The 11,725-nt window shown below is 45.4% G+C and overlaps 1 long non-coding RNA gene across 1 annotated transcript; it reads right to left on the bottom strand.

Annotated features, from left to right (window-relative positions):
* Positions 1 to 241: 241 nt before the first annotated feature.
* LOC145518419 (uncharacterized) lies at positions 242 to 5,535 on the bottom strand. Its single transcript, XR_014062876.1, has 2 exons — positions 2,575 to 5,535; positions 242 to 2,435 (listed from the first exon to the last, which is right to left on the bottom strand). It is a non-coding gene; the product is annotated as an uncharacterized LOC145518419 (long non-coding RNA).
* Between the last annotated feature and the right edge of the window lie 6,190 nt (positions 5,536 to 11,725).

The raw sequence follows: 11,725 nt of genomic DNA, 5'->3' as shown, positions 1-11,725 counted from the left end.
TCCTAGGTTTCCTTCTCTATCTATAGGCCCCTTTGGGGACTTCTACAACTACTTGTATAACTATCCTCTTCTATCCCTATCAAAAGGATACACAAGAAACTAGTAAAAGTGTTTACCTGTGGGGAAGGGGTAGCGGTGGGTAGTGGCAGATAGATGAATAGGGGTGGATGGTTGCAAATCTTGTACATAGTTCTTATATACTACTTTTTGAACCAGATGAATGTATAACCCTTAAAAATTATACAGTTCAAATTACATGCTTTATTTTTTTATGTCATTCTGTGATATCAAAAGCTGAACTGGAAACAGGAACTACTATCTCCAAATCTGTGTGATCTTCACAGACAGACCAACCAGAGTACGACACTTGAGTTTCCATGACTTCATAACTTCAGTCCCCGTGACTCTCTCAGGCTGAAGTTATTTTTTTTAACATCTGCTATGCCACTTATTAAAATTCCTGGTTCTCTGCCAGATCTTTCAAGTCTGGCTTGTATCTTCTTGAACACAGCACACACAAAGTCGTTGGTTTCTGCCAATAATGGCAGTGTCTGAAATCCCTGTGAGTCTAATTCTGTCGTCCCTGCTTTCCTCACTGGTGGGGTTTCTTGTCCCTCTGGTGCCTGGTTATTTTTGTGCGTGTGCTAGATACATTTGAAGAAGTATTTGTAGAAATAATTCAAAGCCTAGGATTATGTGAGCTTCTTCCCAGAAGGATTCTTTTTTTTTGACACTGCAGCCTAGAGTCACCTTAAACAAGTTCAACACTTGATATTTGGGGGGCTTGGGACTCTATTTCTAGTTCTGTAAGCCTTTAAAGGCTGTCAAAAATGCAGTCTGGGATCTCAGGAACACGCAGGATCAGCAAATGTTCCCAGACAGAAGCAACTTTTAAGTTCTGGCCTCAGATCCACAGATTCCATTCCCAAACTTTGGCCCAGCCATTCTTTACTGGCCCTTTGAATTTTTAAGATACTTGAAAAATATTTTATTCAGCTTTTTCAGTTGTCTTCACCTGGAAGAAGTCTGAATTACTCAGTCCACTAATGAGAGCAGAAAACTTTCTGATCCAGGCCTCCAGTTTTTGCAGTGGTTTGTTCTTCTCTGAACCTTAGTTTTCAGAAAATGTATTTTCCTTTTTTCCTTTCCCTTTAGTAATAAAGTCTATATGGACTTTTCTTGCTGGTGCACACACACATTGCCCTTTTACCCCCAGACAGAGCTGAAATAGAATCTTGCCTTCTGCACACCTAATATTCCACAAAGAGCTGGAGTCAGAGCAGCCCTCCTTACTAGGCTCAGAAACAAAAAGTCTGTTCCTACATATTGTGAGGTTGGTGCCTGGAAAGCAGGAGCTTTCATGGTGGCTGTGAGGATTCTAGCTTCAGTGCAACATGAGGAGTTGCATCACATAGAGCATAAGGGCCCCGGATAGGTCTCAGTTTGCAGACCAGGATGTGACAAGGAGATTGGAGCTGCAGCCAGCTCTAGAGGCAGAAGAGGAGCCAAACAGAAAACTCTCAGAGATAACGATGCATTAAAAGCTTGTAGCCTGCTAAGGTTTCCACAGGCCTCACTTCTAAACAAAGTTTTTTCATTCCATTGGTTTGGGGTGAGCTGTGTGCCCAGAGAGCTTGCTAAATGGGTCAGCATCGGGCCGTCTGGAAGGACTGAGGGTCCTGTAGGGGAACAAATTCCGAGGCCGGTTTTCTGAGGCTGCCTCTGTTGTAGGAAATCAAGTGTTAATCCTCCCACGGTCACTTACAGTACATGCTTTTGGTCACCACTCTCAGGGGTCTTCGGGGCCCGCTTTTCAGGGCCTTTGATTTCTCCATGGGCAGATTGGAGATGACTCCTCGGCAAGAGGTCGGAGGCGTGGAGGACGGAAGTGGGGCACCCACACCGGCACCCTGAAATCCGCAGGGTCAGGAAGAGCCAGGAGCAGGCCGCGCGGGGACTCAGACCACCCGGGGGTGATGTGAAAGAGGTAGTTGGGTGCTGGCCGCCGCGACGCATAGTGAGCGGAGGAGCGGCTGGATCGACGCCTTCCCCGGCAGCGGCTGGGCCGGGAGTGTCCAGTGGGGCCGCCTGGGGGGCCGTTGGGGACCGTTAGGGTGACTGGAGCGAGAACCGCCGGTGGGCGTGCTCTGGACTGAGCCGGGGCGCGTGGCGCGCATACGCTCCCAAGTGGAAATGAGCGACAGCGTTTTAACAAAAAGCAACCGATTTGGTGGTTAATCCTGATTATATTGTCTCAGTTGAGGTGGGTTTTTTTTTTAATTACAAAACATATGTTTGACCAGGAAAGCCACCAAAAAAACAAAACAAAACAAAACTGAGAGATAGTTGGAAACACTTGAAGGCTCAGTTGCCTGTTGGTGAAGGTTTTCTGCAAATCCCGAGGTCCAAGCCTTGCTTCTGGAATTCTGGAATCGCTGCAAGGAGAGGAACGCAACCAACCTGAGCACGTGGAGCCTCGGCCCCGCCCCGGGGACGGTTATGAACTTGCCGCAGGGACTTCTGAGCGGACTGGCCGACGGACACACTCGCCAGGGCGGGAACTCGCCATCTCACCTGCCAGTCCGTCCACGGAGCCTCACAGCCACTGCTCCCGGGCAACTTCTTTTACTGTTCAGGTCTCCTTTACGGCTTCCTGATGGAAACCTGCGCCCACTTACATCACACCATCACTGCTCCCCCCCCCCCCGCCATAAAAAACGCTTATAGCAGAGGGATGGGGAGGGATGGGGGAATTGGGGTGGTGGAGGGTGGGGGAAGGGGGGGCGTTAGGTTTGTGGAGCCTGAAGCTCACACATTGTTGGGGCCTCTTCAAGAAAAAGGACACAAAATTGGAAATATAACATTAGGAACCGAAGTGAATATTTACTTAGAATGAGAAAAAAGCAGTGGCAACAAATTACAAGGTTTAAAACGCTGACATATCACAAACATCAAAAAATTAAAATATTTTTATTTAACTGGTCACCACTATATTTTCCCTGTATTTTTATACTTCTTCTTTTAGTTGCTCAGTTTAATTTTTTGCAATCACAATTATTTAATCATCTCCCTCCTCCTGCAACAAGGAAATGAAACAGGTGGGCCCCGAGCACCCAAGAGCTGGTATAGGCAAAAAAACAGTAAGCTTCAAGAAAGAAGTGGCATCTACTGCAGGAAGCAATGCCTTAGGAAAGGAATTGTCACCTGACATTGGACAGAAAACTGGGCCTCAGCCCCCTTTTCCTGGTAGAGACTTCAGGGGCAAACAGGAGCCCAAAGCAATGAATGGTCCCCACTACCAGGGAAAGGTGGCCCAGAAAGGAAGTGAAGGAAATTCAGAAAAAGCTGGGCATCTTTCGCAATCCATCTCACAACTGGGAAGCTGCCGTTTACCCACAGTTCCTTCTGAATGGCCTTTCAGGTGAGGCTCCTCATGAGGAGCCAGGGACTGGCAGGTGATCTCTGCCTCTAGGGAAGACAGGAGCAGGCACTCTCAGGGTGGACTCATGCGTATGGACCCGGGGTCTTCTGGCTCAGGTGTGGGTTCTTGGCCTTGCCCTCACCCAGGAGGGGCGGCACCAGCACCACTGCCTGTGCCCACGGCTGGCCATGCTGGCCACCTTGGCTTCCTCCACGACCCACCTCTCTGGAGGGGTTGGCTGGGGCCTGTGTAGCTGCCACAACGCTCCCTCAGAGGCCAATGCAGGATGAAGAAGAGATTGAGCCCCTCAGGAAGCCCCACCCCTTCTCTGTACTTTTTGTCTCCTTCATTTGACAACAACTTTATAAGACATTTTCTCTGGTGAGAATTAGTCATTTTGATAGGGACAGAGTAAAGGGACAAAGAAGGTGATTAAATAGCTAATCTTACTAGGGGACTGTAAGTAGAAAAAATATGAGACCCCTGCAAGTTAATGATTACTCAAGAAAGAAGATTTGCTTAGCCACAAAACCAAGCAGGCTTGTTTCGCAACAAAACCATGCAACAGAAGCACTGGAGACATGCCCTTAAAATGGTGGCATGAGCCCCACATCCTGCCCAGTGAGCTCAGGAAGTTAAAGATCCATAAGACATGTTCTCTGCACACATAAAAAACAATAATCTGTGGACCAGCTTGACCACGTAGGGACAAGAAAACTCCCCCGCTCAACCTGGAGGAGGAGCTGATGATGGAAGCATGATGTCTATTCAAGAAAGACAAAGAAGTTTTCTCCTTCCCCACTTTTCTTTTGATTATAAAACTGCAGCCCAGGAATTTTTTAGGGCATTGCATTTCTCATCCATTCTCACCTGTCCACTTGTAAACCTCACAAGCTTCCTATTCTAATAATCACTTCTTATCTATCACTTTGCCTCTCTCTGAATTCCTTTCTGCACTGAGATATAAAGAGCTGTGGTACCGGAACTCTTTGGAGTCCCCAGTGAAACAACACCCAGTGGTTTCCATTTGGCGTTTCCTCTAGCTTGGTTAATAATTTTTTAAATTGAAAGTTAAGAAAAATTTATTTCAGTTTCACAATCATTATTGATAATAATGTGCCAATTTTTAGTTCATTAACTTTGGGGAAACTTCTGTTAAGAGTTTCTTCTGTGAGCTTTCAGAACACTCCAGTGATTAATCTTAAATAGCTCTTTAAATTGCTAAAGGTCACTGACCTGTTTATTGCTAATTCCTTGTTCTAAAAAGGTATTGTGAGTTCTAAGATTCTAGGTGCCAATATTTCATACCAAATCAATAAGAAATGAAAACTAAAAAAATAAAGTTTTAAAAATGTAATATGTTATAGGTTTATTCTTTGCCAACTGAGTGTCAAAAAATCTAGAACTCTATTCTTTACTTCTGTTTAAAATTCATCTCTTCCCATCACTTACTGATTTTGGTTTGATCTGAATTGTTTTTCTTCCAAATTGCTTTTTGATGTCAGAATAACTTCAATTGATTTCATGTAGAAATATGTTAAAAATAATTTTATTTTGTCATGTATACATATTCATATATGTTACATTGTTAAATATATTCCTGAAGAAAAGCACTTCCATTTTGACTAGACCTCAGTGAGACTAAATCCTATACTTAACATCTAGGGATGTAGAAGGGATTTATTGACTCCCCTGTCCACAGATGTCTGGTACCTCATGTCACAGGACACGTGTCATGACATATCCTCTGACCCTGCACTTTAGTCTCTGATGTCAGGTGAGCTGTCTCAGTGGGTGGTAGAGGTGTTCCTGGAAGCCATTTCTACAAGGAGAACACCCAGCAATAACTCATGAACTTATTAAGCAATAACTGATGAATCTTAACAAACCCGAACAATGGAAGCCCAACTTAACTCGTCCTTAGCTAGATCTCACCCGCTACAGTCACCTGATACCAGGAAAGAGACAGCAACCTTACCTTTGGTTAAAAATATATTACTTTTGCAAATTTTACAGAAGAGTGTGACCCTGTTAAACATGTAGCTAGGGCCTATCCCAGAGCACTGGAAAGGGCCAGAGCAGGTAAGGAGCTTCAGGATCCTCCTCTGTGCACCCTGCTACTGCGGCAAGACTGTCTCTGAAGCCTCTCTACTAGGGTCTCATGTCCATCTGTCCCTGACTCTCCATCTCACCTAATGTCACTCTCTGCTCTTGCTGGCTCCTTTTCATTCTTCTTCAAGCCTCAGTGAGTTTGGAAGTTCATAAATTCCCCTATTTTGTTTATCGTATAGTTCCGTCCTTTTGTTGAAAACAGGTGTGTCCAACCAAGTACCAACGGTCAATCAGTCACTTGTACACCTTCCACGCAGGGTGGTTTCAGCCCCTTCTGCCACCTCAACAACCAAAGCATCCATACAGTTCCATCTGGCTGTGCTTCTCAGGAGAAGTCTTTCTATAGGATTCAAAATAAGGACTCTATCAACCTGGTGAATTACTAATAGCCTCAGTACATTTCAGGCTGTTTCTTCCATGCCACTGGGTAGAATCCAGGAGGTCCCAACTAGAATGTGTTACTTTCACTAGCAGCTCCTAAGGCCTCTGCTGCATTCTCCTTTTTTCCTGAGTCTCCAGTCTTGAGCTCCTATTCCCCCTCTTCCTTTTTCATAATTGTGGAGCAGATAGATTAAGGTTCAGCATTAGACATCCTGCATTTTAAAATTCTTGGCTATTTCTGCCGTCGCATATCTTTCACTGGCACTTTCTTCCTTGGTCCCTGCTTTTTGGTGCTCTGCAGGCTGTCTCTCCTGGGCTATACCCTCTTCCTCTTATATAGTTTTATGCTCCCTTCACCTTCTTCCCTTCCTCTTCCTGAATGTGCATATGTCAGAGCTAACTTTCCATAGCCAGGTATGTCTTGCTCTGAGGAATTACAAGAGCAGATTTGAAACTCATTTTAAAATGAAAAGTCCCAGGGCCCTGAGTCATTCTGCCTTTCGAGAGACGAAAATAAGGTGCATCGTGTCTTGGGAGACAGCTCCACCTACTGCCCAAAGAGAGACAACTGTTTAATGCCTGGGTAAAGTTAGTCGCTCAGACGTGTCTGACCCTTTGTCTGACCCAGGGATTGTAGCCCACAAGGCTCCTCTGTCCATGGGATTCTTCAGGCAAGAATACTGAAGTGAGTTGCCATTTCTTTCTCCGGGGGGTCTTCACCACCCAGGGATCTAACCCAAGTCTCCCACACTGCAGGCAGATTTTTACTGTCTGAGCCACCAAGGAAGCCCTGTTCTGGGTAAGAATAATTTAGAATTGAAGTTGAGATGGTGATGAGACATACAAGGATGCACAGGAATTTTAACTAGGTAAGTACATCAAGACCATAGATAAAGATCTGGATGGCAGTGGAGCTCAGGGAGATTACAGGACCTACTTAAGTTTCCACAGCTGCAAAGTGGTGGAGCAGAGATGGGAATCTGGTCCATCTGCCTTCAAAGTCCATGCAACTCCACCTCATTGTGCTAGGATGGAGTGGATCCCCTATAATGCATGGTCAGAGAGGTGAAAGGGAACCCGGGAGGCAGCAGAGATGAGAATTTCAAGGAAAGGACTGCTGATGCTCTCATGTTTCAGGGTCATCAGTTTGGATGTGGGCTGAGAAAACATCCCTAGGATTTAGTTGGAGCTTTGAAAGAATGGCTTAAGATTCCCGTCAGTGGGCTAGGCATCAGAAGGTATGTCTTCCATGAGGGAAGACATAGTCCTGTCCCTTGTGGAGCTAAGCATGAGCCGAAGTCAGAGAAGTTGGCAAAAATTTATGGTAATAAATTAGGAGGTGGCTCGGGGACTTCTCTAGGCTTCCCTGGTGGCTCAGCAGTCAAGAATCCACCTGCCAATGCCAGAGACATGGGTTCAATCCCTGGGTAGGAAAGATCCCCTGGAGAAGGAAATGGCAACCCATTCCAGTACTCTTGCCTGGGAAATCCTACAGACAGAGGAGCCTGGTGGGCTACAGTTCATGGGGTCTCGAAGAGTCGGACATGACTTAGTTACTAAACAACAACAAGGACTTCTCCAGTGGTCCAGTGTTAAGACTTGGTGCTGTCAATGCAGGGAGCGCAGGTTAGATCCCTGGTCAGTGGCCAAAAGATAATTTTTTTAAAGAAATTAGGAGGTGGTTCAGGAAAAAGAGTGATGCATATAGACCTGCCAGCCCCTCTGACACCTTTGTGCAAGTTAAAATGGACCCCTCCCCTTCATCGGGGGCAATGCTGCTATGGGCTGCTGAGGTTCATGGCTCTGTAAATAGACTGTGGGCTGGGTCTCAGTGCTGACTCATCCCATCTCCCAGGTGTTCTTGTACAGTGCACACCCTGCCCAACTGTAAGTGGAGGGCCTGGAAGGATGAAGTTTGAGTAGTTAGGAAGGTTTCATGCAGGAAACCGGGACATGAGCTGAACTTAAACTGATTCTAAGAATTTAAAGCAGCTACAAGAAGAGGTAAGGGGGCTTCTCTGCTGGAAAGCGTCAGAGCAGAGCCAAAGTGAAGGAGAGGGAAAAGATGCAAATCACCGGGCCCCTGGCTCCAATATTTTAAAGTTGGTGAAATTAGATAAGATCACTCATTCAAATGGATCACTATAAGCAAGGAGTTATGCTGAATAGACTGTGAGGCAGGGAAATAATCACCCCTAACCGTTGTGCACTGGTTTGTAATTTCTGAAGCATCTCTGTTCCCAGCTGTGACATTTGATCCACTTTCTTGGGAAGGAGGCTGAGATTGTGGCTGTCTTGGCACATGAAGCTCCAAATCTCAGAATTAGGACCATAATCCAGATCTTTGGGGTAGTTAAAATTTCTTTCATTCTAGCCACAGATTTTTCTTCTTCTTTAAATGTAATTGTTTAAATAGATGATATCCTTGTTGTTGTCATTTAGTCACTAACTCCTGTCTGACTCTTTGCAACCCTATGGACTGTAGTCTTCCAGGCTCTTCTGTCCATGGAATTCTCCAGGCAAGAATACTGAAATGGGTTGCCATTCCCTTCTCCAAGAGATCCTCCCAACCCAGGGATGGGACCTGCATCTCCTGCATTGGCAGACAGGTTCTTTACCATTGAGCCACAGGAGAAACGCAGGTGATATTCCTACTTGGTTCCAAATTTAAAAGGTACAATGGGAACAGAAAAGAAAGTCCCTTTCCAACCCCAGTTCTCCAGTCATCCTGCCATCTAATTTCAGTGCCATTTTAATGTGCATTTTCTTCATGTGAGAGAGTTTGAACATCTTTTCACATGTTTTAGAGACGTTTTTTTCCCTATGAAGTGTTGTTTATATCCTCTGTCCAGTTTCATACTTGTTAATTTTTGTGTGTGAGAGAGAGTTCTCTATGCATTAAGGGAATTAACCCTTTGATTCTTTTTTTATAAACTACCATTTTTATTTTGTTTTATTTTATTTTTAGCTGCACTGAGTCGTCATTGGGGCATGCAGGCTTTCTCTAGTTGTGGAGCATGGACTCAGTAGTTGTGGCTCATGGGTTTAGTTGCCCTGCAACATTTGGGATCTTAGTTCCCCAACCAGGGATCAAACCCGTATCCCATTGCAAGGCAGATTCTTGACCACTGGACCACCAGAGAAGTCCTAACCCTTTGATTTTGATGATAATTCTAAACATGTTTTCTTTTTACATTTTCATTTTGTCATCTGTCTCTTGATATTCTTTTGCAATCCCCCCACACACATGCAGATCTTTTAAAATATGATTGAATTTATTTGTCTATTCTTCTATGACTTCTATATTTGAATTATTCTTAATTTGGCATTAAATGTGTCTCTACCTTCAAGTTGCTCAATAAGCTAGTAGGAAAATCAAGAAAAGTACCTAAATAACTGTAGAAGAAGTTACCATATGGTCAGTAAACCAAAGTGGCACAAAGTGCTATTTTTCATCTATCTATCCAGAATCTAATTATCAATCTATCTGGCAATTCATCTTGCCATTTATTAAGACTTTATTGATCTTTTTGTAAGGGCAAGGAAAAGTGTGAAAAGATGACATTTTGTGGTGAAGAAGCCCATGGGCTAAAAGGACAGACATCCAGATCTAAATCCCAGCTCCCTGTTTACCCGTCTGTGGCCTCAGCAGGTTACTTAATCTCTCCACATTTTCCTTTCTCATATTATCTCATGAGACGTGACAAATGAGGAATGTGGAGGGGTCAAGATTAGAGATTGATGACCAGATGAGGTAGTAAGAAGCTTGGGAGAGAGATGTAAGACAGGTCTGATGTCTGGAGTTGTGACTTCGGGTGGTGAAGTCAGTTCTGACAAGGACCAGAGAATGGTTACCAGGGTGGTCCCCAAAAGGAAAGGTCACCGGATGTGAACAGATCAAGATGCTGAAGGGCCTTAGGCCTGATGGTCAACTACATTGTCCTTGAAATCACCCAAGATGACAGCAGGATTGCAAGGTCGGGTGGGGAAGAGCCCATGAGCTTCATTCATAAGACTCAGTGGCTCATCTGTAACAAATCGGGGGAATTGGCTGTGTGGAGGATAGCAAGGCAGAGGGAGAAGGCAGACAGCCAGAGCTGCACACACAGGTATTGTTATCTGGCTCTGGGGCATCACACTCAGGAGATGGTGGTATGGAGTGTGTAAGATGCTCACTCCACCTGTCACCCTGAGATTCGAGGGAGCCATCACCTTTGATAAAAAGGCCAAGTAACTGTGACTATGGTGAAAGTAACTTTTAAAAAAATTTTTTTAAATTTATTATTTATTTATTTTTGGCTGCACTGGGTCTTCATTGCTATGCGGGCTTTACTCTAGCTGCTGTGAGTAGGGGCTACTTCTAGCTGCAGTGCTAGGGCTTATCACTGTGGTGGCTGCTCTTGTGGAGCATGGGCTATAGGCACGCAGGCTTCAGTAGTTGCGGCACAGGGGCTTTCTACTTGCAGCTCCCCAGGCTCTACAGCACTGGCTTCATAGGTGTGGCACACGGGCTTAGTTGCTCCATGGCATGTGGGATCTTCCTGGATCAGGGATTGAACCCATGTCTCCCGCACTGGCAGGAGGATCTTTACCACTGAGCCACCTAGGAAGCCCGGGAAAGTGACTTTTTAATAGGAACCCCACAGCAGACAGTGGCCAAGGGGGATTGAGGAAGGATAGTACGGAGTGAGATTTGAACAAGAATGTTGGACCTTTTAACAAAGCCTCAGGAGTTCCCTGCGGTCTAGTGGTTAGGACTTCACACTTTCACTGCCAAGGACCCGGGCTCAATGCTTGGTTGGGGAGCCAAGATCCCACAAGTCTCACAGGGTGACAAAAAAAAAAAGTTTCAACTGGCAACTCTTATTAGTGTTATTCCCTGTGAGCTCCCCCAGGGTGAGTGCTGAGACCAGCCTGACTGGAGGGAAACTGGGAGACAGTGGGTGGGCACCTGGTGTTCCAGTATCATGAGCAGATGCCGTGGTTCTGTGTCACCGACACCGACCACACCTGGATCCCGAGGTATCTAAGCTGGGCTCTGGGAGGTCTTCATTGTGTGTCCTGACTGACTTCAATGTCGTATTTACTCTGAGGCACCAAGACTTTCCTCCTTCCTGTGTGCAAACAAGCCACACCTTTCACCGACCAAAGTCCCTCTCACCCCTCGGTCAGTCACGCAGCTGTGGGGAGGATGGGCCTCATCACCTCTCCCCCATTTTTACTAACACATGAGCATATATAATTCGCATGGTTTAAAAAGAGCCAGTCGCCTGCTGGCCATTGCTCCAGATCTGGATCATGAGACATGACCTGAAATCACCACGGGAGAAACTGAGGTAGGATACCAGGGGAGCTTTTCTGGAGGAGGACTAGACAAGAGGCTTGGGGATGAGAGGACGAGAGTTGAATGCGGTGTTTTAAGGGAAATAGGGACGGGAGAGTACTTTCTTCCTTGGTCTTTGGAGGTGGTTTGAAAGGAATGGAAAAGGTCTCTGGACTTTTCTCTGTCCTTTTCTTCTTCTCTGTCCCTTTGATTGTGGAATTTGTATAACCCTGAAAGAGATGCTGGTTGGTAGAATGAACAGCTGACAGAGATGCTGATGCAAATGTCAAGTCATAATTGACAGCAGTAGCTAAACTCTTAGAGTGTGACCACAAGCCTGCAGGTATTGCAGTGTGGTACTAGACCAGCTCCTGCAGCTTCTCTCAGCTGAGGGCAAATCAGAGACTTTCAACTTTGAAGTTTATGAAACTCTGGCTTCTGACAGGGACACTCTGGCCTCTTAACTTTGAGCTGTAAAAATATTCAGA

This window comes from Giraffa tippelskirchi, chromosome 8 (genome assembly GCF_054371585.1).
Source record: "Giraffa tippelskirchi isolate mGirTip1 chromosome 8, T2T-mGirTip1v1.2.pri, whole genome shotgun sequence".
Classification (NCBI taxonomy): Eukaryota; Metazoa; Chordata; class Mammalia; order Artiodactyla; family Giraffidae; genus Giraffa; species Giraffa tippelskirchi.
The sequence above is the reverse complement of the archived record's forward strand: the minus strand, read 5'-3'. Positions and strand labels throughout refer to the sequence as shown.